Raw genomic sequence first — 24,286 nt, 5'->3', positions numbered from 1 at the left:
GCTCTGCTATCAGTGCACTCAGCCGGCATTCTCTTTGTAACCTGTGTGATAGCTCTGCTGTCCGAGGTCTGAGCCTGTTGGTTGTATATACTCTGATGGTAGCTCTGCTATCAGTGCCCTGATCCGGCATTCTCTTTGTAACCTGTGTGATAGCTCTGCTGTCCGGGGTCTGAGCCTGTTGGTTGTATATGCTCTGATGGTAGCTCTGCTATCAGTGCCCTGAGCCGGCATTCTCTTTGTAGCCTGTGTGATAGTTCTGCTGTCCGAGGTCTGAGCCTGTTGGTTGTATATACTCTGATGGTAGCTCTGCTATCAGTGCCCTGAGGCGGCATTCTCTTTGTAACCTGTGTGATAGCTCTGCTGTCAGAGGCCTCAGCCTGTTGGTTGTATATACTCTGATGGTAGCTCTGCTATCAGTGCCCTGAGCCAGCATTCTCTTTGTAACCTGTGTGATATCTCTGCTGTCCGAGGTCTGAGCCTGTTGTTTGTATATACTCTGATGGTAGCTCTGCTATCAGTGCCCTGAGCCGGCATTCTCTTTGTTACCTGTGTGATAGCTCTGCTGTCCGAGGCCTGAGCCTGTTGGTTGCATATACTCTGATGGTGGCTCTGCTATCAGTGCCCTGAGCCGGCATTCTCTTTGTAGCCTGTGTGATAGCTCTGCTGTCCGAGGTCTGAGCCTGTTGGTTGTATATACTCTGATGGTAGCTCTGCTATCAGTGCACTCAGCCGGTATTCTCTTTGTAACCTGTGTGATAGCTCTGCTGTCCGAGGTCTGAGCCTGTTGGTTGTATATACTCTGATGGTAGCTCTGCTATCAGTGCCCTGAGTCGGCATTCTCTTTGTAACCTGTGTGATAGCTCTGCTGTTAGAAGCCTGAGCCTGTTGGTTGTATATACTCTGATGGTAGCTCCGCTATCAGTGCACTCAGCCGGCATTCTCTTTGTAACCTGTGTGATAGCTCTGCTGTCCGAGGTCTGAGCCTGTTGGTTGTATATGCTCTGATGGTAGCTCTGCTATCAGTGCCCTGAGCCGGCATTCTCTTTGTAGCCTGTGTGATAGCTCTACTGTCCAAGGTCTGAGCCTGTTGTTTGTATATACTCTGATGGTAGCTCTGCTATCAGTGCCCTGAGCCAGCATTCTCTTTGTAACCTGTGTGATAGCTCTGCTGTCCGAGGTCTGAGCCTGTTGGTTGTATATGCTCTGATGGTAGCTCTGCTATCAGTGCCCTGAGCCGGCATTCTCTTTGTAGCCTGTGTGATAGCTCTGCTGTCCGATGTCTGAGCCTGTTGGTGGTATATACTCTGATGGTAGCTCTGCTATCAGTGCCCTGAGCCGGCATTCTCTTTGTAACCTGTGTGATAGCTCTGCTGTCAAAGGCCTGAGCCTGTTGGTTGTATATACTCTGATGGTAGCTCTGCTATCAGTGCCCTGAGCCGGCATTCTCTTTGTAACCTGTGTGATAGCTCTGCGTCCGAGGTCTGAGCCTGTTGTTTGTATATATTCTGATGGTAGCTCTGCTATCAGTGCCCTGAGCCGGCATTCTCTTTGTAACCTGTGTGATAGCTCTGCTGTCCGAGGCCTGAGCCTGTTGGTTGTATATAATCTGATGGTAGCTCTGCTATCAGTGCACTCAGCCGGCATTCTCTTTGTAACCTGTGTGATAGCTCTGCTGTCCGAGGTCTGAGCCTGTTGTTTGTATATACTCTGATGGTAGCTCTGCTATCAGTGCCCTGAGCCGGCATTCTCTTTGTAACCTGTGTGATAGCTCTGCTGTCCAAGGTCTGAGCCTGTTGTTTGTATATACTCTGATGGTAGCTCTGCTATCAGTGCCCTGAGCTGGCATTCTCTTTGTAACCTGTGTGATAGCTCTGCTGTCCGAGGTCTGAGCCTGTTGTTTGTATATACTCTGATGGTAGCTCTGCTATCAGTGCCCTGAGCTGGCATTCTCTTTGTAACCTGTGTGATAGCTCTGCTGTCCGAGGTCTGAGCCTGTTGTTTGTATATACTCTGATGGTAGCTCTGCTATCAGTGCCCTGAGCCGGCATTCTCTATGTAACCTGTGTGATAGCTCTGCTGTCCGAGGTCTGAGCCTGTTGTTTCTATATACTCTGATGGTAGCTCTGCTATCAGTGCACTCAGCCGGCATTCTCTTTGTAACCTGTGTGATAGCTCTGCTGTCCGAGGTCTGAGCCTGTTGGTTGTATATACTCTGATGGTAGCTCTGCTATCAGTGCCCTGAGCCGGCATTCTCTTTGTAACCTGTGTGATTCCTCTGCTGTCCGAGTTCTGAGCCTGTTGGTTGTATATACTATGATGGTAGCTCTGCTATCAGTGCACTCAGCCGGCATTCTCTTTGTAACCTGTGTGATAGCTCTGCTGTCCGAGGTCTGAGTCTGTTGGTTGTATATACTCTGATGGTAGCTCTGCTATCAGTGTCCTCAGCCGGCATTCTCTATGTAACCTGTGTGATAGCTCTGCTGTCTGAGGTCTGAGCCTGTTGTTCGCATATACTCTGATGGTAGCTCCGCTATCAGTGCCCTGAGCCGGCATTCTCTATGTAACCTGTGTGATAGCTCTGCTGTCCGAGGCCTGAGTCTGTTGGTTGTATATACTCTGATGGTAGCTCCGCTATCAGTGCCCTGAGCCGGCATTCTCTATGTAACCTGTGTGATAGCTCTGCTGTCCGAGGTCTGAGCCTGTTGTTTGTATATACTCTGATGGTAGCTCTGCTATCAGTGCCCTCAGCCGGCATTCTCTATGTAACCTGTGTGATAGCTCTGCTGTCCGAGGTCTGAGCCTGTTGTTTGTATATACTCTGATGGTAGCTCTGCTATCGGTGCCCTGAGCCGGCATTCTCTATGTAACCTGTGTGATAGCTCTGCTGTCCGAGGTCTAGCCTGTTGGTTGTATATACTCTGAAGGTAGCTCTGCTATCAGTGCACTCAGCCGGCATTCTCTTTGTAACCTGTGTGATAGCTCTGCTGTCTGAGGTCTGAGCCTGTTGGTTGTATATACTCTGATGGTAGCTCTGCGATCAGTGCCCTGATCCGGCATTCTCTTTGTAACCTGTGTGATAGCTCTGCTGTCCGGGGTCTGAGCCTGTTGGTTGTATATGCTCTGATGGTAGCTCTGCTATCAGTGCCCTGAGCCGGCATTCTCTTTGTAGCCTGTGTGATAGCTCTGCTGTCCGAGGTCTGAGCCTGTTGGTTGTATATACTCTGATGGTAGCTCTGCTATCAGTGCCCTGAGCCGGCATTCTCTTTGTAACCTGTGTGATAGCTCTGCTGTCAGAGGCCTCAGCCTGTTGGTTGTATATACTCTGATGGTAGCTCTGCTATCAGTGCCCTGAGCCGGCATTCTCTTTGTAACCTGTGTGATAGCTCTGCTGTCCGAGGTCTGAGCCTGTTGTTTGTATATACTCTGATGGTAGCTCTGCTATCAGTGCCCTGAGCCGGCATTCTCTTTGTTACCTGTGTGATAGCTCTGCTGTCCGAGGCCTGAGCCTGTTGGTTGCATATACTCTGATGGTGGCTCTGCTATCAGTGCCCTGAGCCGGCATTCTCTTTGTAGCCTGTGTGATAGCTCTGCTGTCTGAGGTCTGAGCCTGTTGGTTGTATATACTCTGATGGTAGCTCTGCTATCAGTGCACTCAGCCGGTATTCTCTTTGTAACCTGTGTGATAGCTCTGCTGTCCGAGGTCTGAGCCTGTTGGTTGTATATACTCTGATGGTAGCTCTGCTATCAGTGCCCAGAGCCGCATTCTCTTTGTAACCTGTGTGATAGCTCTGCTGTCCGAGGCCTGAGCCTGTTGGTTGTATATACTCTGATGGTAGCTCTGCTATCAGTGCCCTCAACCGGCATTCTCTATGTAACCTGTGTGATAGCTCTGCTGTCCGAGGCCTGAGCCTGTTGGTTGTATATACTCTGATGGTAGCTCTGCTATCAGTGCACTCAGCCGGCATTCTCTTTGTAACCTGTGTGATAGCTCTGCTGTCCGAGGTCTGAGCCTGTTGGTTGTATATACTCTGATGGTAGCTCTGCTATCAATGCCCAGAGCCGGCATTCTCTTTGTAACCTGTGTGATAGCTCTGCTGTCCGAGGCCTGAGCCTGTTGGTTGTATATACTCTGATGGTAGCTCTGCTATCAGTGCCCTCAACCGGCATTCTCTATGTAACCTGTGTGATAGCTCTGCTGGTCTGAGCCTGTTGGTTGTATATACTCTGATGGTAGCTCTGCTATCAGTGCCCTGAGCCGGCATTCTCTATGTAACCTGTGTGATAGCTCTGCTGTCCGAGGTCTGAGCCTGTTGGTTGTATATACTCTGATGGTAGCTCTGCTATCAGTGCCCTGAGCCGGCATTCTCTTTGTAACCTGTGTGATAGCTCTGCTGTCCGAGGTCTGAGCCTGTTGGTTGTATATACTCTGATGGTAGCTCTGCTATCAGTTCCCTGAGCCTGCATTCTCTTTGTAACCTGTGTGATAGCTCTGCTGTCCGAGGCCTGAGCCTGTTGGTTGTATATACTCTGATAGTAGCTCTGCTATCAGTGCCCTGAGCCGGCATTCTCTATGTAACCTGTGTGATAGCTCTGCTGTCCGTGGTCTGAGCCTGTTGGTTGTATATGCTCTGATGGTAGCTCTGCTATCAGTGCCCTGAGCCGGCATTCTCTTTGTAGCCTGTGTGATAGCTCTGCTGTCTTAGGTCTGAGCCTGTTGGTGGTATATACTCTGATGGTAGCTCTGCTATCAGTGCCCTGAGCCGGCAGTCTCTTTGTAACCTGTGTGATAGCTCTGCTGTCCGAGGCCTGAGCCTGTTGGTTGTATATACTCTGATGGTAGCTCTGCTATCAGTGCCCTGAGCCGGCATTCTCTTTGTAACCTGTGTGATAGCTCTGCTGTCCTAGTTCTGAGCCTGTTGGTTGTATATACTATGATGGTAGCTCTGCTATCAGTGCACTCAGCCGGCATTCTCTTTGTAACCTGTGTGATAGCTCTGCTGTCTGAGGTCTGAGCCTGTTGGTTGTATATACTCTGATGGTAGCTCTGCTATCAGTGTCCTGAGCCGGCATTCTCTATGTAACCTGTGTGATAGCTCTGCTGTCTGAGGTCTGAGCCTGTTGTTTGCATATACTCTGATGGTAGCTCCGCTATCAGTGCCCTGAGCCGGCATTCTCTATGTAACCTGTGTGATAGCTCTGCTGTCCGAGGCCTGAGTCTGTTGGTTGTATATACTCTGATGGTAGCTCTGCTATCAGTGCCCTGAGCCGGCATTCTCTTTGTAGCCTGTGTGATAGCTCTGCTGTCCGAGGTCTGAGCCTGTTGGTTGTATATACTCTGATGGTAGCTCTGCTATCAGTGCCCTGAGCCGGCATTCTCTTTGTAACCTGTGTGATAGCTCTGCTGTCAGAGGCCTGAGCCTGTTGGTTGTATATACTCTGATGGTAGCTCTGCTATCAGTGCCCTGAGCCGGCATTCTCTTTGTAACCTGTGTGATAGCTCTGCTGTCCGAGGTCTGAGCCTGTTGTTTGTATATACTCTGATGGTAGCTCTGCTATCAGTGCCCTGAGCTGGCATTCTCTTTGTTACCTATGTGATAGCTCTGCTGTCCGAGGCCTTAGCCTGTTGGTTGTATATACTCTGATGGTAGCTCTGCTATCAGTGCCCTGAGCCGGCATTCTCTTTGTAGCCTGTGTGATAGCTCTGCTGTCCGAGGTCTGAGCCTGTTGGTTGTATATACTCTGACGGTAGCTCTGCTATCAGTGCACTCAGCCGGCATTCTCTTTGTAACCTGTGTGACAGCTCTGCTGTCCGAGGTCTGAGCCTGTTGGTTGTATATACTCTGATGGTAGCTCTGCTATCAGTGCCCTGAGCCGGCATTCTCTTTGTAACCTGTGTGATAGCTCTGCTGTCCGAGGCCTGAGGCTGTTGGTTGTATATACTCTGATGGTAGCTCTGCTATCAGTGCCCTCAACCGGCATTCTCTATGTAACCTGTGTGATAGCTCTGCTGTCCGAGGCCTGAGCCTGTTGGTTGTATATACTCTGATGGTAGCTCTGCTATCAGTGCACTCAGCCGGCATTCTCTTTGTAACCTGTGTGATAGCTCTGCTGTCCGAGGTCTGAGCCTGTTGGTTGTATATACTCTGATGGTAGCTCTGCTATCAGTGCCCTGAGCCGGCATTCTCTATGTAACCTGTGTGATAGCTCTGCTGTCCGTGGTCTGAGCCTGTTGGTTGTATATGCTCTGATGGTAGCTCTGCTATCAGTGCCCTGAGCCGGCATTCTCTTTGTAGCCTGTGTGATAGCTCTGCTGTCCGAGGTCTGAGCCTGTTGGTGGTATATACTCTGATGGTAGCTCTGCTATCAGTGCCCTGAGCCGGCATTCTCTTTGTAACCTGTGTGATAGCTCTGCTGTCCGAGGCCTGAGCCTGTTGGTTGTATATACTCTGATGGTAGCTCTGCTATCAGTGCCCTGAGCCGGCATTCTCTTTGTAACCTGTGTGATAGCTCTGCTGTCCTAGTTCTGAGCCTGTTGGTTGTATATACTATGATGGTAGCTCTGCTATCAGTGCACTCAGCCGGCATTCTCTTTGTAACCTGTGTGATAGCTCTGCTGTCTGAGGTCTGAGCCTGTTGGTTGTATATACTCTGATGGTAGCTCTGCTATCAGTGTCCTGAGCCGGCATTCTCTATGTAACCTGTGTGATAGCTCTGCTGTCTGAGGTCTGAGCCTGTTGTTTGCATATACTCTGATGGTAGCTCCGCTATCAGTGCCCTGAGCCGGCATTCTCTATGTAACCTGTGTGATAGCTCTGCTGTCCGAGGCCTGAGTCTGTTGGTTGTATATACTCTGATGGTAGCTCTGCTATCAGTGCCCTGAGCCGGCATTCTCTTTGTAGCCTGTGTGATAGCTCTGCTGTCCGAGGTCTGAGCCTGTTGGTTGTATATACTCTGATGGTAGCTCTGCTATCAGTGCCCTGAGCCGGCATTCTCTTTGTAACCTGTGTGATAGCTCTGCTGTCAGAGGCCTGAGCCTGTTGGTTGTATATACTCTGATGGTAGCTCTGCTATCAGTGCCCTGAGCCGGCATTCTCTTTGTAACCTGTGTGATAGCTCTGCTGTCCGAGGTCTGAGCCTGTTGTTTGTATATACTCTGATGGTAGCTCTGCTATCAGTGCCCTGAGCTGGCATTCTCTTTGTTACCTATGTGATAGCTCTGCTGTCCGAGGCCTTAGCCTGTTGGTTGTATATACTCTGATGGTAGCTCTGCTATCAGTGCCCTGAGCCGGCATTCTCTTTGTAGCCTGTGTGATAGCTCTGCTGTCCGAGGTCTGAGCCTGTTGGTTGTATATACTCTGACGGTAGCTCTGCTATCAGTGCACTCAGCCGGCATTCTCTTTGTAACCTGTGTGACAGCTCTGCTGTCCGAGGTCTGAGCCTGTTGGTTGTATATACTCTGATGGTAGCTCTGCTATCAGTGCCCAGAGCCGGCATTCTCTTTGTAACCTGTGTGATAGCTCTGCTGTCCGAGGCCTGAGCCTGTTGGTTGTATATACTCTGATGGTAGCTCTGCTATCAGTGCCCTCAACCGGCATTCTCTATGTAACCTGTGTGATAGCTCTGCTGTCCGAGGCCTGAGCCTGTTGGTTGTATATACTCTGATGGTAGCTCTGCTATCAGTGCCCTCAACCGGCATTCTCTATGTAACCTGTGTGATAGCTCTGCTGGTCTGAGCCTGTTGGTTGTATATACTCTGATGGTAGCTCTGCTATCAGTGCCCTGAGCCGGCATTCTCTATGTAACCTGTGTGATAGCTCTGCTGTCCGAGGTCTGAGCCTGTTGGTTGTATATACTCTGATGGTAGCTCTGCTATCAGTACCCTGAGCCGGCATTCTCTTTGTAACCTGTGTGATAGCTCTGCTGTCAGAGGCCTGAGCCTGTTGTTTGTATATACTCTGATGGTAGCTCTGCTATCAGTGCCCTGAGCCGGCATTCTCTTTGTAACCTGTGTGATAGCTCTGCTGTCCGAGGCCTGAGCCTGTTGGTTGTATATACTCTGATGGTAGCTCTGCTATCAGTGCCCTGAGCCGGCATTCTCTTTGTAACCTGTGTGATAGCTCTGCTGTCCGAGGTCTGAGCCTGTTGGTTGTATATACTCTGATGGTAGCTCTGCTATCAGTGCACTCAGCCGGCATTCTCTTTGTAACCTGTGTGATAGCTCTGCTGTCCGAGGTCTGAGCCTGTTGGTTGTATATACTCTGATGGTAGCTCTGCTATCAGCGCCCTGAGCCGGCATTCTCTTTGTAACCTGTGTGATAGCTCTGCTGTCCGAGGCCTGAGCCTGTTGGTTGTATATAATCTGATGGTATCTCTGCTATCAGTGCCCTGAGCCGGCATTCTCTTTGTAACCTATGTGATAGCTCTGCTGTCCGAGGTCTGAGCCTGTTGGTTGTATATACTCTGATGGTAGCTCTGCTATCAGTGGACTCAGCCGGCATTCTCTTTGTAACCTGTGTGATAGCTCTGCTGTCTGAGGTCTGAGCCTGTTGGTTGTATATACTCTGATGGTAGCTCTGCTATCAGTGTCCTGAGCCGGCATTCTCTATGTAACCTGTGTGATAGCTCTGCTGTCTGAGGTCTGAGCCTGTTGTTTGCATATACTCTGATGGTAGCTCCGCTATCAGTGCCCTGAGCCGGCATTCTCTATGTAACCTGTGTGATAGCTCTGCTGTCCGAGGTCTGAGCCTGTTGGTTGTATATACTCTGATGGTAGCTCTGCTATCAGTGCCCTGAGCCGGCATTCTCTTTGTAACCTGTGTGATAGCTCTGCTGTCAGAGGTCTGAGCCTGTTGGTTGTATATACTCTGATGGTAGCTCTGCTATCAGTGCCCTGAGCCGGCATTCTCTTTGTAACCTGTGTGATAGCTCTGCTGTCAGAGGCCTGAGCCTGTTGGTTGTATATACTCTGATGGTAGCTCTGCTATCAGTGCCCTGAGCCGGCATTCTCTTTGTAACCTGTGTGATAGCTCTGCTGTCCGAGGTCTGAGCCTGTTGTTTGTATATACTCTGATGGTAGCTCTGCTATCAGTGCCCTGAGCTGGCATTCTCTTTGTTACCTATGTGATAGCTCTGCTGTCCGAGGCCTTAGCCTGTTGGTTGTATATACTCTGATGGTAGCTCTGCTATCAGTGCCCTGAGCCGGCATTCTCTTTGTAGCCTGTGTGATAGCTCTGCTGTCCGAGGTCTGAGCCTGTTGGTTGTATATACTCTGACGGTAGCTCTGCTATCAGTGCACTCAGCCGGCATTCTCTTTGTAACCTGTGTGACAGCTCTGCTGTCCGAGGTCTGAGCCTGTTGGTTGTATATACTCTGATGGTAGCTCTGCTATCAGTGCCCAGAGCCGGCATTCTCTTTGTAACCTGTGTGATAGCTCTGCTGTCCGAGGCCTGAGCCTGTTGGTTGTATATACTCTGATGGTAGCTCTGCTGTCAGTGCCCTCAACCGGCATTCTCTATGTAACCTGTGTGATAGCTCTGCTGTCCGAGGCCTGAGCCTGTTGGTTGTATATACTCTGATGGTAGCTCTGCTATCAGTGCCCTGAGCCGGCATTCTCTTTGTAACCTGTGTGATAGCTCTGCTGTCCGAGGTCTGAGCCTGTTGGTTGTATATACTCTGATGGTAGCTCTGCTATCAGTTCCCTGAGCCTGCATTCTCTTTGTAACCTGTGTGATAGCTCTGCTGTCAGAGGCCTGAGCCTGTTGTTTGTATATACTCTGATGGTAGCTCTGCTATCAGTGCCCTGAGCCGGCATTCTCTTTGTAACCTGTGTGATAGCTCTGCTGTCCGAGGCCTGAGCCTGTTGGTTGTATATACTCTGATGGTAGCTCTGCTATCAGAGCCCTGAGCCGGCATTCTCTTTGTAACCTGTGTGATAGCTCTGCTGTCCGAGGTCTGAGCCTGTTGGTTGTATATACTCTGATGGTAGCTCTGCTATCAGTGCACTCAGCCGGCATTCTCTTTGTAACCTGTGTGATAGCTCTGCTGTCCGAGGTCTGAGCCTGTTGGTTGTATATACTCTGATGGTAGCTCTGCTATCAGCGCCCTGAGCCGGCATTCTCTTTGTAACCTGTGTGATAGCTCTGCTGTCCGAGGCCTGAGCCTGTTGGTTGTATATAATCTGATGGTATCTCTGCTATCAGTGCCCTGAGCCGGCATTCTCTTTGTAACCTATGTGATAGCTCTGCTGTCCGAGGTCTGAGCCTGTTGGTTGTATATACTCTGATGGTAGCTCTGCTATCAGTGCACTCAGCCGGCATTCTCTTTGTAACCTGTGTGATAGCTCTGCTGTCTGAGGTCTGAGCCTGTTGGTTGTATATACTCTGATGGTAGCTCTGCTATCAGTGTCCTGAGCCGGCATTCTCTATGTAACCTGTGTGATAGCTCTGCTGTCTGAGGTCTGAGCCTGTTGTTTGCATATACTCTGATGGTAGCTCCGCTATCAGTGCCCTGAGCCGGCATTCTCTATGTAACCTGTGTGATAGCTCTGCTGTCCGAGGCCTGAGTCTGTTGGTTGTATATACTCTGATGGTAGCTCTGCTATCAGTGCCCTGAGCCGGCATTCTCTTTGTAGCCTGTGTGATAGCTCTGCTGTCCGAGGTCTGAGCCTGTTGGTTGTATATACTCTGATGGTAGCTCTGCTATCAGTGCCCTGAGCCGGCATTCTCTTTGTAACCTGTGTGATAGCTCTGCTGTCAGAGGCCTGAGCCTGTTGGTTGTATATACTCTGATGGTAGCTCTGCTATCAGTGCCCTGAGCCGGCATTCTCTTTGTAACCTGTGTGATAGCTCTGCTGTCCGAGGTCTGAGCCTGTTGTTTGTATATACTCTGATGGTAGCTCTGCTATCAGTGCCCTGAGCTGGCATTCTCTTTGTTACCTATGTGATAGCTCTGCTGTCCGAGGCCTTAGCCTGTTGGTTGTATATACTCTGATGGTAGCTCTGCTATCAGTGCCCTGAGCCGGCATTCTCTTTGTAGCCTGTGTGATAGCTCTGCAGTCCGAGGTCTGAGCCTGTTGGTTGTATATACTCTGACGGTAGCTCTGTTATCAGTGCACTCAGCCGGCATTCTCTTTGTAACCTGTGTGACAGCTCTGCTGTCCGAGGTCTGAGCCTGTTGGTTGTATATACTCTGATGGTAGCTCTGCTATCAGTGCCCAGAGCCGGCATTCTCTTTGTAACCTGTGTGATAGCTCTGCTGTCCGAGGCCTGAGCCTGTTGGTTGTATATACTCTGATGGTAGCTCTGCTATCAGTGCCCTCAACCGGCATTCTCTATGTAACCTGTGTGATAGCTCTGCTGTCCGAGGCCTGAGCCTGTTGGTTGTATATACTCTGATGGTAGCTCTGCTATCAGTGCACTCAGCCGGCATTCTCTTTGTAACCTGTGTGATAGCTCTGCTGTCCGAGGTCTGAGCCTGTTGGTTGTATATACTCTGATGGTAGCTCTGCTATCAGTGCCCAGAGCCGGCATTCTCTTTGTAACCTGTGTGATAGCTCTGCTGTCCGAGGCCTGAGCCTGTTGGTTGTATATACTCTGATGGTAGCTCTGCTATCAGTGCCCTCAACCGGCATTCTCTATGTAACCTGTGTGATAGCTCTGCTGGTCTGAGCCTGTTGGTTGTATATACTCTGATGGTAGCTCTGCTATCAGTGCCCTGAGCCGGCATTCTCTATGTAACCTGTGTGATAGCTCTGCTGTCCGAGGTCTGAGCCTGTTGGTTGTATATACTCTGATGGTAGCTCTGCTATCAGTGCCCTGAGCCGGCATTCTCTTTGTAACCTGTGTGATAGCTCTGCTGTCCGAGGTCTGAGCCTGTTGGTTGTATATACTCTGATGGTAGCTCTGCTATCAGTTCCCTGAGCCTGCATTCTCTTTGTAACCTGTGTGATAGCTCTGCTGTCCGAGGCCTGAGCCTGTTGGTTGTATATACTCTGATGGTAGCTCTGCTATCAGTGCCCTGAGTGGGCATTCTCTATGTAACCTGTGTGATAGCTCTGCTGTCCGTGGTCTGAGCCTGTTGTTTGTATATACTCTGATGGTAGCTCTGCTATCAGTGCCCTGAGCCGGCATTCTCTTTGTAACCTATGTGATAGCTCTGCTGTCCGAGGTCTGAGCCTGTTGGTTGTATATACTCTGATGGTAGCTCTGCTATCAGTGCCCTGAGCCGGCATTCTCTTTGTAACCTGTGTGATAGCTCTACTGTCCGAGGTCTGAGCCTGTTGGTTGTATATACTCTGATGGTAGCTCTGCTATCAGTTCCCTGAGCCTGCATTCTCTTTGTAACCTGTGTGATAGCTCTGCTGTCAGAGGCCTGAGCCTGTTGTTTGTATATACTCTGATGGTAGCTCTGCTATCAGTGCCCTGAGCCGGCATTCTCTTTGTAACCTGTGTGATAGCTCTGCTGTCCGAGGCCTGAGCCTGTTGGTTGTATATACTCTGATGGTAGCTCTGCTATCAGTGCCCTGAGCCGGCATTCTCTTTGTAACCTGTGTGATAGCTCTGCTGTCCGAGGTCTGAGCCTGTTGGTTGTATATACTCTGATGGTAGCTCTGCTATCAGTGCACTCAGCCGGCATTCTCTTTGTAACCTGTGTGATAGCTCTGCTGTCCGAGGTCTGAGCCTGTTGGTTGTATATACTCTGATGGTATCTCTGCTATCAGTGCACTCAGCCGGCATTCTCTTTGTAACCTGTGTGATAGCTCTGCTGTCCGAGGTCTGAGCCTGTTGGTTGTATATACTCTGATGGTAGCTCTGCTATCAGTGCACTCAGCCGGCATTCTCTTTGTAACCTGTGTGATAGCTCTGCTGTCCGAGTTCTGAGCCTGTTGGTTGTATATACTCTGATGGTAGCTCTGCTATCAGTGCCCTGAGCCGGCATTCTCTATGTAACCTGTGTGATAGCTCTGCTGTCCGAGGTCTGAGCCTGAGCCTGTTGTTTGTATATACTCTGATGGTAGCTCTCCTATCAGTGCCCTGAGCTGGCATTCTCTTTGTAACCTGTGTGATAGCTCTGCTGTCCGAGGCCTGAGCCTGTTGGTTGTATATACTCTGATGGTAGCTCTGCTATCAGTGCCCTCAACCGGCATTCTCTATGTAACCTGTGTGATAGCTCTGCTGTCCGAGGTCTGAGCCTGTTGTTTGTATATACTCTGATGGTAGCTCTGCTATCAGTGCCCTGAGCCGGCATTCTCTATGTAACCTGTGTGATAGCTCTGCTGTCCGAGGCCTGAGCCTGTTGGTTGTATATACTCTGATGGTAGCTCTGCTATCAGTGCCCTGAGCCGGCATTCTCTATGTAACCTGTGTGATAGCTCTGCTGTCCGAGGTCTGAGCCTGTTGGTTGTATATACTCTGATGGTAGCTCTGCTATCAGTGCCCTGATCCGGCATTCTCTTTGTAACCTGTGTGATAGCTCTGCTGTCCGAGGTCTGAGCCTGTTGGTTGTATATACTCTGATGGTAGCTCTGCTATCAGTGCCCTGAGCCGGCATTCTCTTTGTAACCTGTGTGATATCTCTGCTGTCCGAGGCCTGAGCCTGTTGGTTGTATATAATCTGATGGTATCTCTGCTATCAGTGCCCTGAGCCGGCATTCTCTTTGTAACCTATGTGATAGCTCTCCTGTCCGAGGTCTGAGCCTGTTGGTTGTATATACTCTGATGGTAGCTCTGCTATCAGTGCACTCAGCCGGCATTCTCTTTGTAACCTGTGTGATAGCTCTGCTGTCCGAGGTCTGAGCCTGTTGGTTGTATATACTCTGATGGTAGCTCTGCTATCAGTGCACTCAGCCGGCATTCTCTTTGTAACCTGTGTGATAGCTCTGCTGTCCGAGGTCTGAGCCTGTTGGTTGTATATACTCTGATGGTAGCTCTGCTATCAGTGCACTCAGCCGGCATTCTCTTTGTAACCTGTGTGATAGCTCTGCTGTCCGAGGTCTGAGCCTGTTGGTTGTATATACTCTGATGGTAGCTCTGCTATCAGTGCCCTCAGCCGGCATTCTCTTTGTAACCTGTGTGATAGCTCTGTTGTCCGAGGTCTGAGCCTGTTGTTTGTATATACTCTGATGGTAGCTCTGCTATCAGTGCCCTGAGCTGGCATTCTCTTTGTAACCTGTGTGATAGCTCTGCTGTCCGAGGCCTGAGCCTGTTGGTTGTATATACTCTGATGGTAGATCTGCTATCAGTGCCCTGAGCCGGCATTCTCTATGTAACCTGTGTGATAGCTCTGCTGTACGAGGTCTGAGCCTGTTGTTTGTATATACTCTGATGGTAGCTCTGCTATCAGTGCCCTCAGCCGGCATTCTCTATGTAACCTGTGTGATAGCTCTGCTGTCCGAGGTCTGAGCCTGTTGTTTGTATATACTCTGATGGTAGCTCTGCTATCAGTGCCCTGAGCCGGCATTCTCTATGTAACCTGTGTGATAGCTCTGCTGTTAGAAGCCTGAGCCTGTTGGCTGTATATAATCTGATGGTAGCTCTGCTATCAGTGCCCTGAGCCGGCATTCTCTATGTAACCTGTGTGATAGCTCTGCTGTTAGAAGCCTGAGCCTGTTTGCTGTATATAATCTGATGGTAGCTCTGCTATCAGTGCCCTGAGCCGGCATTCTCTATGTAACCTGTGTGATAGCTTTGCTGTTAGAAACCTGAGCCTGTTGGCTGTATATAATCTGATGGTAGCTCAGCAATCAGGGCCCTGAGCCGCATTCTCTTTGTAACCTTTGATAGCTCTGTTGTGTGAGGTCGAAGGCTTTAGATTCCATGTAAAGACAGGGACTTATTTGCTGGCAGATATATGAGCCTGTAGGATATGTGTATCCTTAGGAATAGCTTTGCTGTAAGAAGCTTGAGCCTGTGTGATCTGTGTATTCCTGTGCGGTGCCTCAGAAGCCAGAGGCTATTCAATCCCTATAACCTGATGAATGGCTAACGGAGCCTATAAAATGTGTGTATACTGTGCAAAGGTGCTGAACCCAGAGTGGCACACAAGCACACGATCTGTACTTGGAAACATATACCATAACATCACCTCTTGTCTTAACAAGCTGAAACCAAGCAATGGGGCAATTGTAGATTTTCTTAGCCAGTTGTGAGGAGGAGTCCTAATTTTATTATAGACAATTGAGTATTATGCAATCTCTTTTCTTACTGTTTATTCACACAGCACGTAAATGCACTCCAACACCTACAATCCTGCTGACCCAGCAGAAAGAGACAAAAACACACCAATCAAGTCCAGTATAATTAGCAGCAATCCCCACCTGGATTCCTCTTTTCTTGATGTGTCCATGAAATGTTCAAAGTCCATGCGTAAAGTGGAAGGTCAAACCCAATAGAAGAAATCCCAGCAACAGCCATATTAGGTCCTCCTGGACCTGGCACATTTTCTCTTGTAACAAGAACTCAGAGTCTGGTTGGTCCACTCCTCTGGTCAACTTGATGTTCAAAACAAATAATGAACAAAAGGCAAGAGGGGAATTTGCGCAATAACAGTGTATAAATATCTAGGAATTAGTAGAGTTCTCTAGGTAATGCTCAAAGGGAGAGATATAACCCTTGCCTAAGGTTATAACCAATGACAAATACAATTTGTCTGAGTAAATAATCACTAAATTCTCTGCCTGAGCAAAACTAGCTATGTACATATAAATCAAATAGGCATGAAACACACTTTGATACAGAATCAGTAAATATAGAGCAGATATTTTCTTTAGATCTTCTTTTATTTCTTCGTTATTCTTTCAGTCACTCAGTACCAATTTTCAACATATAGTATTCATTCTCATTTGCCTTGCCAACACGTGTTTCGTCCAGCTTTACAGCAATAGGACTTCATCAGGGCATTGACAATCTATTTATCTGTGTATTGGTGAAACCAAAAGTCGAGTTTGATAGTTAAAATCCTAGGCCTTTAAAGTTACAATCCTCACAATATCTGGCGATTCAAACGTCGTAACGATATAGATCCAAAAAAAGGATTGTAACTTTAAAGGCCTAGGATTTTAACTATCAAACTCGACTTTTGGTTTCACCAATACACAGATAAATAGATTGTCAATGCCCTGATGAAGTCCTATTGCTGTAAAGCTGGACGAAACACGTGTTGGCAAGGCAAATAAGAATGAATACTATATGTTGAAAATTGGTACTGAGTGACTGAAAGAATAACGAAGAAATAAAAGAAAATCTAAAGAAAATATCTGCTCTATATTTACTGATTCTGTATCAAAGTGTGTTTCATGCCTATTTGATTTATATGTACATAGCTAGTTTTGCTCAGGCAGAGAATTTGATGTTCAAAACCTCCGACTGCTGCCTGGTTGGCTGTCTCAGAAACTAAAGATAACCAAACAAAGCATAGCCATTAATAACCATCCTCGGGTGGGTAAATGACAGAGGTGGCTGTATTAAGAACTCTCCTTCACAACTGGCTAGGAGAATCTGCAATCTTTTAACAAGACTGGAGGCTTATATTATGCATGTGCAAAGCATATTAACAACTGTCATTGCTGCATGATCAACAGGTTTATAAAAAACATTTTAGATTAGAAGTTGACACTCTAGACAAGTCAGTAGCTTTCATGATGCTCTCTAGTTGTGCCACGGCTCAGAACGCCTTGGAAGCCATCGCCCCACCTGGCTGAATGGGCTTCAAAATCACCCTTTATCAACACCTGCCCATGACATTACTTTCTTACCCCATCTACTCAACATTGCTGATGTTACTAGGGCAGGAGGTTTTCTTAAAATGATCAATAACTGAAGGCACAGATGTCCTCACCTTTTTTGTTATGTGGATTTACTGTTTGAGGCATATCACTACACAAAGCTATGGGTGCGCAGAAAAACTTGGGAACTCCACATAGGAGGGTGCATTCTCCGACCTCCTTGTTCTATGGAAATTAATTCCCGCAGATGTACACTGCATAACAATCACATCCAATGCCCTAACATCTGAAACTTTTCTGAAAGAAACTAAACATAACAGAGTCACCAACTTACCAGACAGCAACTGTATGAATAGATGATCATTGTCTCCCCAAGAGTCAAACAAACTCAGAACCATGTTAACGCCCCACATAGTATTATACCTTAGCCTAGCAGGATTAATATAGTTTATCCCTTTCACCAATCTGCATACCAATGCATGCTCCTCAACTGATTTCTCATCAATCTTCTGGTGCCCTGCTGACGCAACAGACCTGTATACATTAATGGTTCTATAAGGCTTTTTGTCTCGCCGCCGCGGATGCCAAAAAAGTCAACATCCCCACAACTTCTGATAAAATGGGAACCATGCCCCTTTCCAAACATCAGCCACTCCAAACCTCCTAGCCTGACTTGTAAGCCTTGACTGTGCCCGTGGCCTAACACGCTTTGATGTAGCCTGTAGCTGCATCTTTAAGTCCTAGCACATTTGTAAACATTCTGAAATGTTCCATGCCACCAGAACCAACTTGCTCTGTGACACCAGAGCATTAGTCTACCCGTAGGAGCTCCTCAACATCTCAACGTCTCTCTCGGCATATATTTTGAGACCAGCGATATTTCTTTCTTGAGATAAAATTGCCACAGGGCTCTCGCTGACTCTGCCAAAGAGTTCCACCTTGTTGCCTCTAACTTGTTGATGTATCTGACCATCATCAGAATATCCATTCGAAAGAGCACTGCACACTTTCCTCTGCTCTGTAACAGGCTTTGTACTGCAAGGGAGCCTGCAAGAAGCTCTAACCAATATATGTGTATTGAGAACTTCTTCCTGGACCATCTTCCTCCAGTCCAAAGGTGCCACACCATGCGCCCCATCCCTATAGACTTACACCTGTTCCTAATTTGTTTAACAATTTCTTAAAAAGTTTTTAAAACCTAACAAAGGGTAAACCTTGCCATTTAAGGCATAGGGTAAGTTCACATAGTATACAAATGAAAATCAGGGACATGCATGTATACATCCTGCTGATACAGTACAATACCGATTGTTGGACTTGGCTCTTTTTGCAGGGTCATCCCTGAACTTTTTGCCTTCCTCCTATATTTTTTCTGACCTGCTGTTGGCTATTTTATGACTCTGGGCACTTTGTCACTGCTGACCAGTGGTAATGTGCATATGGTCTCCCTATTGTAAATTAATGTATGGATTAGTGACTCCATGATTGGCTGATTTGGTTTACTTGTCAGACCCTAGTACAGAGCACTGAGTGTGCCCAGGGCTTGTAAACTAAATGCTGTTAGTGGGCTTGCAGCACTGGTTGTGCCACCCACAGAAGCAGCCTGTAAAAGTGTGCCTAAGGCCTGCCATTGCAGAGCCTGTGTGCAGTTTGGTACTGCAATGCTGACTGGGCAAGTGCACCCACTTGCCAGTCCCTAAACCTTTGTTTTTCTTCATATCAGACACCCCTATGGTAGGCCCAAGGGCAGGGTGCATTGTAAGTATAAGGTAGGACATGCCCTATTGTGTGTGGCATGTCCTAATAGTGAATTACAGCCATTTTCGTTTTTCACTATTGCAAGGCTAACTGTTCTCCATAGGACAGAATGGGCAGTTAGATTATTACATTTTATAATCCTAACTGACTCAGTGAACATGGTAGAAATTCGAGTTTAGTATGCCTGGACTCAGAATGATAAAATACATCTATTAGTGAAGCTTGTTTTAACATTCTGTGTTTGAAAATACCACTTTTAGAAAGTAGGTATTTTCTTGTCTAACTATTCAGGACTGCCTCTGCTAGGTTGTGCATTTCTTGTCTGGAGTTTGAGTGACAGGGCTGGGGGATTCCAGGAGACAGGGTGAGTCTGCCCAGTGGTGAATAGAGAGATCTGCATCTAGATGGGAGGGAGGAGTTGCACCTGGGACCTGAATAGGACTGTGCCTGTCCCCCACAGTGCTGGCTCCACCCCATGTGGTGCGTCTGATGTCTCTGCCCTGCACTGTGAAAGGAGAGAAAGAATCATGTCAACAGAGTGCTCCAGGGCTGTGCCTTTCCTCCACAATGCTGGCTCTACCTCTTGCGGGGTGTCTGATGTTTCTGCCCTGCACTGTGAAAGGAAAGAAGGAGTCATGTCAACAGAGTGCTCCAGACTGGTTTGGACTGGGCAAAGGCCCCTCTGCCCTCAGAGGACAAAGGATTTTGGGGTATAAATATTGGGACCCTGATCCCAAGAAATTAGATCACTTTTGGACTACAAGAAGAAACCTTTGCTGAGGAGAGGAACCTGAAGAAACTGAGGAGAGACTATCCCTGAACGGAAGTGCTGCTTGGGGGATTGGCCTGCAGTGGTTGCCTGACTGCCAAAGAAAGGAGAAAGAACTTTGTGTGCTTTATTTTCAACTTGTGAAGGATCTCCAAGGGCTTGGAACAGTGCTTGCCTCCTGCTGAAGACTCAGGGACAACAGATTTCAAACCCCAGCTCACCACTCACCAGAGTTCTTTGAAAGTGCCTGCTTCTGTTTTAGGGCCTTCTGAGGGACTGCGTGTCGCAAGGAGCTGTAAGCACGACTCAATGAGGAAGAAGCGTGTCGCCATCGCTGCTGCTGCCATTGCATATTGAATGTCGGCGCTGTAGCTGTCGTATTGCCCCACATCGAGAGAAGCATCTCGCAACGAAGAGGAAGCGTGTCCCCATCGCTGCTGCTGCCGTCGCATCGTGAATGTCGGCGCTGTAGCTGTCGTATTGCACCGCATCAGGAGAAGTATCTCGCAACAAAGGAGAAGCGTGTCGCCATTGCTGTTGCTGCCGTCGCATCTTGGATGTCGCCGCTGTAGCTGTCGTATTGCACCTCATCAAGAAAAGCGCCTCGCATCCACGGAGAAGCGCGCTGCCATCGGAGCTGCTGCCGTCGCATCTTGGATGTCCTTGCTGTAGTTGTCGCATTGTGCGGAAGCCTCTTGCAACGTCGGATAAGAGTGCCGCAGCCAAGGCTGTTGCCGTCGCATCGCTGAACAACGGTGTCGCCGCTGCAGCTGATGCCTCGGATCGAAACTTCTCGCATCATCGGAGAAGCGTGCCGCATCTGGAAGATCTTAATGTCTTTATTTCTTTGCGCCGGAACTTTGCAGCATTTCCATTGCTGCAACACTGTTTGTTGTGGAAGCGCAACGCATCGTAAGGTACATTGACGCAAAGTGTCGTATCTTAAGAACTGAACTGAACTAAGCTAAAACTACCATTTTTAAGTATAGTATTGTGGATTTTTGTTGTTTATGGTCTTGTGTTAAATCTATATAAGTAATACTTATTTTTAATATAAAACCTGTATGATGTCCATCTGTAGTGTTGTCACTGGGTTACTGTATGTGGTCACAAATGCTTTACACACTGCCTCTGAGATAAGCCTGTCTGCTTGTGCCAAGCTACCAAGGGGGGGAGCAGGGGTTATTTTAAGAGTGTATCCCCTTTACTCTGACTAGAGGCAAGGGTCTATATTTGTCACAAGTACCTACCTGTGCCAACTAGAGAAGCCGAAAATCTAACACCGATCTATTGTAAGAAAACTCATTTAGGCATGTTACATAGTCAGTGATATAGGAATAAAACTTGAACCGTATCAAACTTAGCTGTGCATAATGTAAAAAAAACATATTTACATTTGTGTGTCTGTCCGGGTGCTCAAGATAATAGCATGGATACAGGTTCCAGGGGTATGTTCCTGCTACTAACTGATGCGGGAGAAGGCAGGATTCATCTGAAAACTAAGGGGCAGATTTACAAGCCCCTTGCGTGACTTTTGAACTGCTGTTGCGTCACTTTTGTGACGCAGCTGCACTGTAAATGTTGCGGCCCATTTACAGCATGAAGCATCTAGTGAGATGCATCACGTTGTAAAGCCCTGCGTCACATTATACCTGCACCAGGTATAATGTATGCTGGGTGGGCGTCCCCACACTAAAAGCCATGTAGAACTGAGACAGTGAAATCTACAAGATTTCACTGCGTCACTCTACTCCTTCACTGCATCACAATCCATACGCCTCCTCAGACCAGGAGCAAGGAATGACGGAGGGCTTTTGAATGGGACTCACCCATCTATTGTGGCGCATTACTGGAGTTGCATCACTTTCATGAGCAACTCCAGCAATGTGTCACTTTTGTGTAAACAGATGCGTTAGAATTTCTGATGCATCTGGTAATCCTTGCGCCATGGAGCACTGTATTGTAAATACATCAATGCAGATGCATCACTTCCTTGTAAATTTGCCCCTTAGGGTTTACTGTGGAGGAGGGGGGAAGCAAATCTACAACATTGATGTTGCAGGCCACCCCACCGGACCACCACATTTCTGAGTCAGTACAACCAGCTAAGACCTCCTTCCACAGCTCTGCCAAGGATTTACTGCGCAGGCCCCTATACTCTTTTAGGCTCTGTGCTGCTCCCTCAGCCAGCATCCAGCTCTCAACCTCTGCCTTCCACCTACTGTGTGGTGGGCCATCTGGGGATTTCCAGTGTAATGCAATGTCCCTGCCAGCCACTCCCAGGGCCAGGTCTAGGAAGCTGTTGCCAGCTTTCCTCTCTGCTTTTCTACTACAGAGACCAAAATAGGCAAATCTTCACTCTGTGTAGCGATTATCTGTTCAGGTTTCTCTCCAGTTCTGATGTCACTAGGTGTCAGAAATGGTTATCACATTGCAAATTCACACCATGTAGGTAAAATCCACATAACTATAGCACACCAATGGTATCTTAAGTGGGTTGTGTGTAGCATGGTGTTCAATCTGTGGGGTGTGAGGTAGGTGGTATGTAAATAGTTTGTAAATTTGAATATTGAGTTATCTGATAAATGTGATATAGTATATGTGCGTTCTAAGGTCTGCTCCCACTTATTCCCTTGGAATTGTCTGCCTATAATAGTCTCCCATTTGGCGCACAAAGTCGGCAGGATGTCTGAAGCCATAGCAATCATAGCCCTGTAGAGCTATGAGATCAAATGGAGGCCTTGTCCAAATGGTAATATCATCTGCAATAGGTCATATCTGGGAGATTCTGGTTCTAGCCCCACAGGAACTGTAGCACAGCCTGCCCCAGTTCTCCTAGACCAGGATTGTGAACCTGTGAGGTTGCACTCTACAATCAGGTTCTCCAGGCTCTGAAAGGAGCCCTCAGAAGAGCAATCCCTCAATGTGCGTATTTCTGCATTTGTCCACTCTCTCAACTGTCGGACTGGTAAACCCCTCCCCCTTGGAGTCAGCAGGCGGACTAGGGATGTTGCAGGGGCTTATAAGATGGTGCGTACCATCCTGCAGGTTGCCTCCCTCCAGCATCGGAGGGCGAAGTTGAGAAATTTAGTTTTTTAGGGCCGGAATCAATATCGTCCCCAGGAGCATTGCTAATTGGGCTCCCTTCCTATGGGGCTCTCTGAACTCCCCCAATTCAGCAAGACCAGTACGCACAAGCCACCAAGCAGGCAATTGTAGCTGCGCTGCAAAATAGGATTACTCATAGTCACGAACTCGAAGGCATCCCCTGCTTGTGGGACTTTGATGTGTGCGCAGAGATACTCGGTTGCGCTTTCTGTCCCTTATCGGTTCCCAAAACAATGTATTTAAGGATGTAAACCATCCACTCAGTATCCAGATCAGGAGGGTCACAAAGAAATAGAGTACTTGAGCAGTATGGTAATTTTCCCAACTCCATTCTAGCCATTATGGGAAGTCTGAGGGTCCCTTTGTTCACTGTGCTACTGGATTCAAGATGTCTGGCTGATGAGGGGTGAAACCCCAAAACCGGTCCAAGGATGCTTGTTGCCAGTCCAGGGAGGACCTGGCCTGGCAATTCTTGCTTGACTATTCCCATGAGGAGCAGGGTCAAAACTGATTTGCATATGGCTAGGTCCAAACTGGGGTGGCATAGTGAGTGCAAGAACGATGGATTAAACCCAGATCTGTGACTGGGGGTGAGTGGTTGAAAAGTTTCAGCACGCCTTCTATCATCCTGTGTCTGCTGTTTACACTAAGGGGCTCATTAGGATGGCGGACGGACTTGCGTCCGTCCGCCACCCTAGAGTAGGAGGGACCGTCCGCATGGGCTGCGGCGGTCCCTCCGTGCAAATTAGGATGTGACCGCCACCCTGGGGGTCACATCCTGGATATTTAACATTGCGGCGGGTGCAGCTTCAAGCTGCACCCGCCGCAATGTTAAAAAAGCATACATTGCATATGTATGCAGCAAGCAGCAGGCATCGCGCGGTGCCTGCCGCTTGCTGCATACATATGCAGGGGGGTACCATAGGTACCCCCCATGTGCACCCCCCACCCCCCCTTCACCCCAGGGGCCCGCAACGGGCCCCGCAGTGAAGCCCCGTATGCTTTTACACGGCGGAATATCCGCCGTGTAAAAGCATTTCTTTCTGTGCATCCTAATATGGATTAACGGTGTCTGAGAGACACCGTCACCATATTACAGCTTTTCCGCCGCAGTTGTAAGCCAACCGCGGCAGAAAAGCTGCGGACGGAAACCAGGACCCACCAGCCATCCTAATGTGGCGGTGGGTCTTTGGTGGGTCCGCTGCGGTTTTTCCGCATCCTCCGGGCCAGCGGTGGCTTCCGCCGGCCTGGAGGATGCGGAAAAACCGCAATCCTAATGAGCCCCTAAGTGTCCAAGGGTATGCCCAGCCGTGGTTCCCTTGCTCGCTGTTCCACTAGATTTGAGCTAGCCTGGCTGATGAGGAGTGAAACCCCGAAACCGTACTAGGATGCTTGTTTCTTGTCCAGGGAGGACTTGTTTGGGCTGGACTGTTCCCACGAGAAAAGAGTCAAGACCGATTTGCATATGGCTTGGTCCAAACTGGGGTGGCATAATGAGCAAAAGAACAATGGATTAAACCCAGATCTGTGACTGGGGGTGAGTGGTTGAAAAGTTTCAGCACTCCGTCCATCATTTTGTTATGTTTGCTAAGTCTGAGCATCTGCCAGAAGGCCACACTGCTCCTCAAGCTTTGGAATGGGTACCCCAAGTTACCCTCTCTAATATCTGCATTGAAATGTTATACCCCGATTCCTAAGTACATGAAGACTGTGTTCCCACTGAATATTTAGGCGCTGAATTAGATCCAGAGGGTTCAGCAGTTCTGGGGACACAGGAAATGCACAACCCAGACACCCTCCAAATTCTGCCAGGAGGGCTAGACACCATGGGATCGTCATTCGGGCCTCTTTCATGTATAAGAGCATATCATTTGCATAGAGATAGACCACATGCTATCTGCAGCACAGCCAAATTCTTCCATGCTGCCCCT

This window comes from Lissotriton helveticus, chromosome 7, assembly GCF_964261635.1.
Source record: "Lissotriton helveticus chromosome 7, aLisHel1.1, whole genome shotgun sequence".
Classification (NCBI taxonomy): Eukaryota; Metazoa; Chordata; class Amphibia; order Caudata; family Salamandridae; genus Lissotriton; species Lissotriton helveticus.
Note: the sequence above shows the minus strand (reverse complement) of the source record.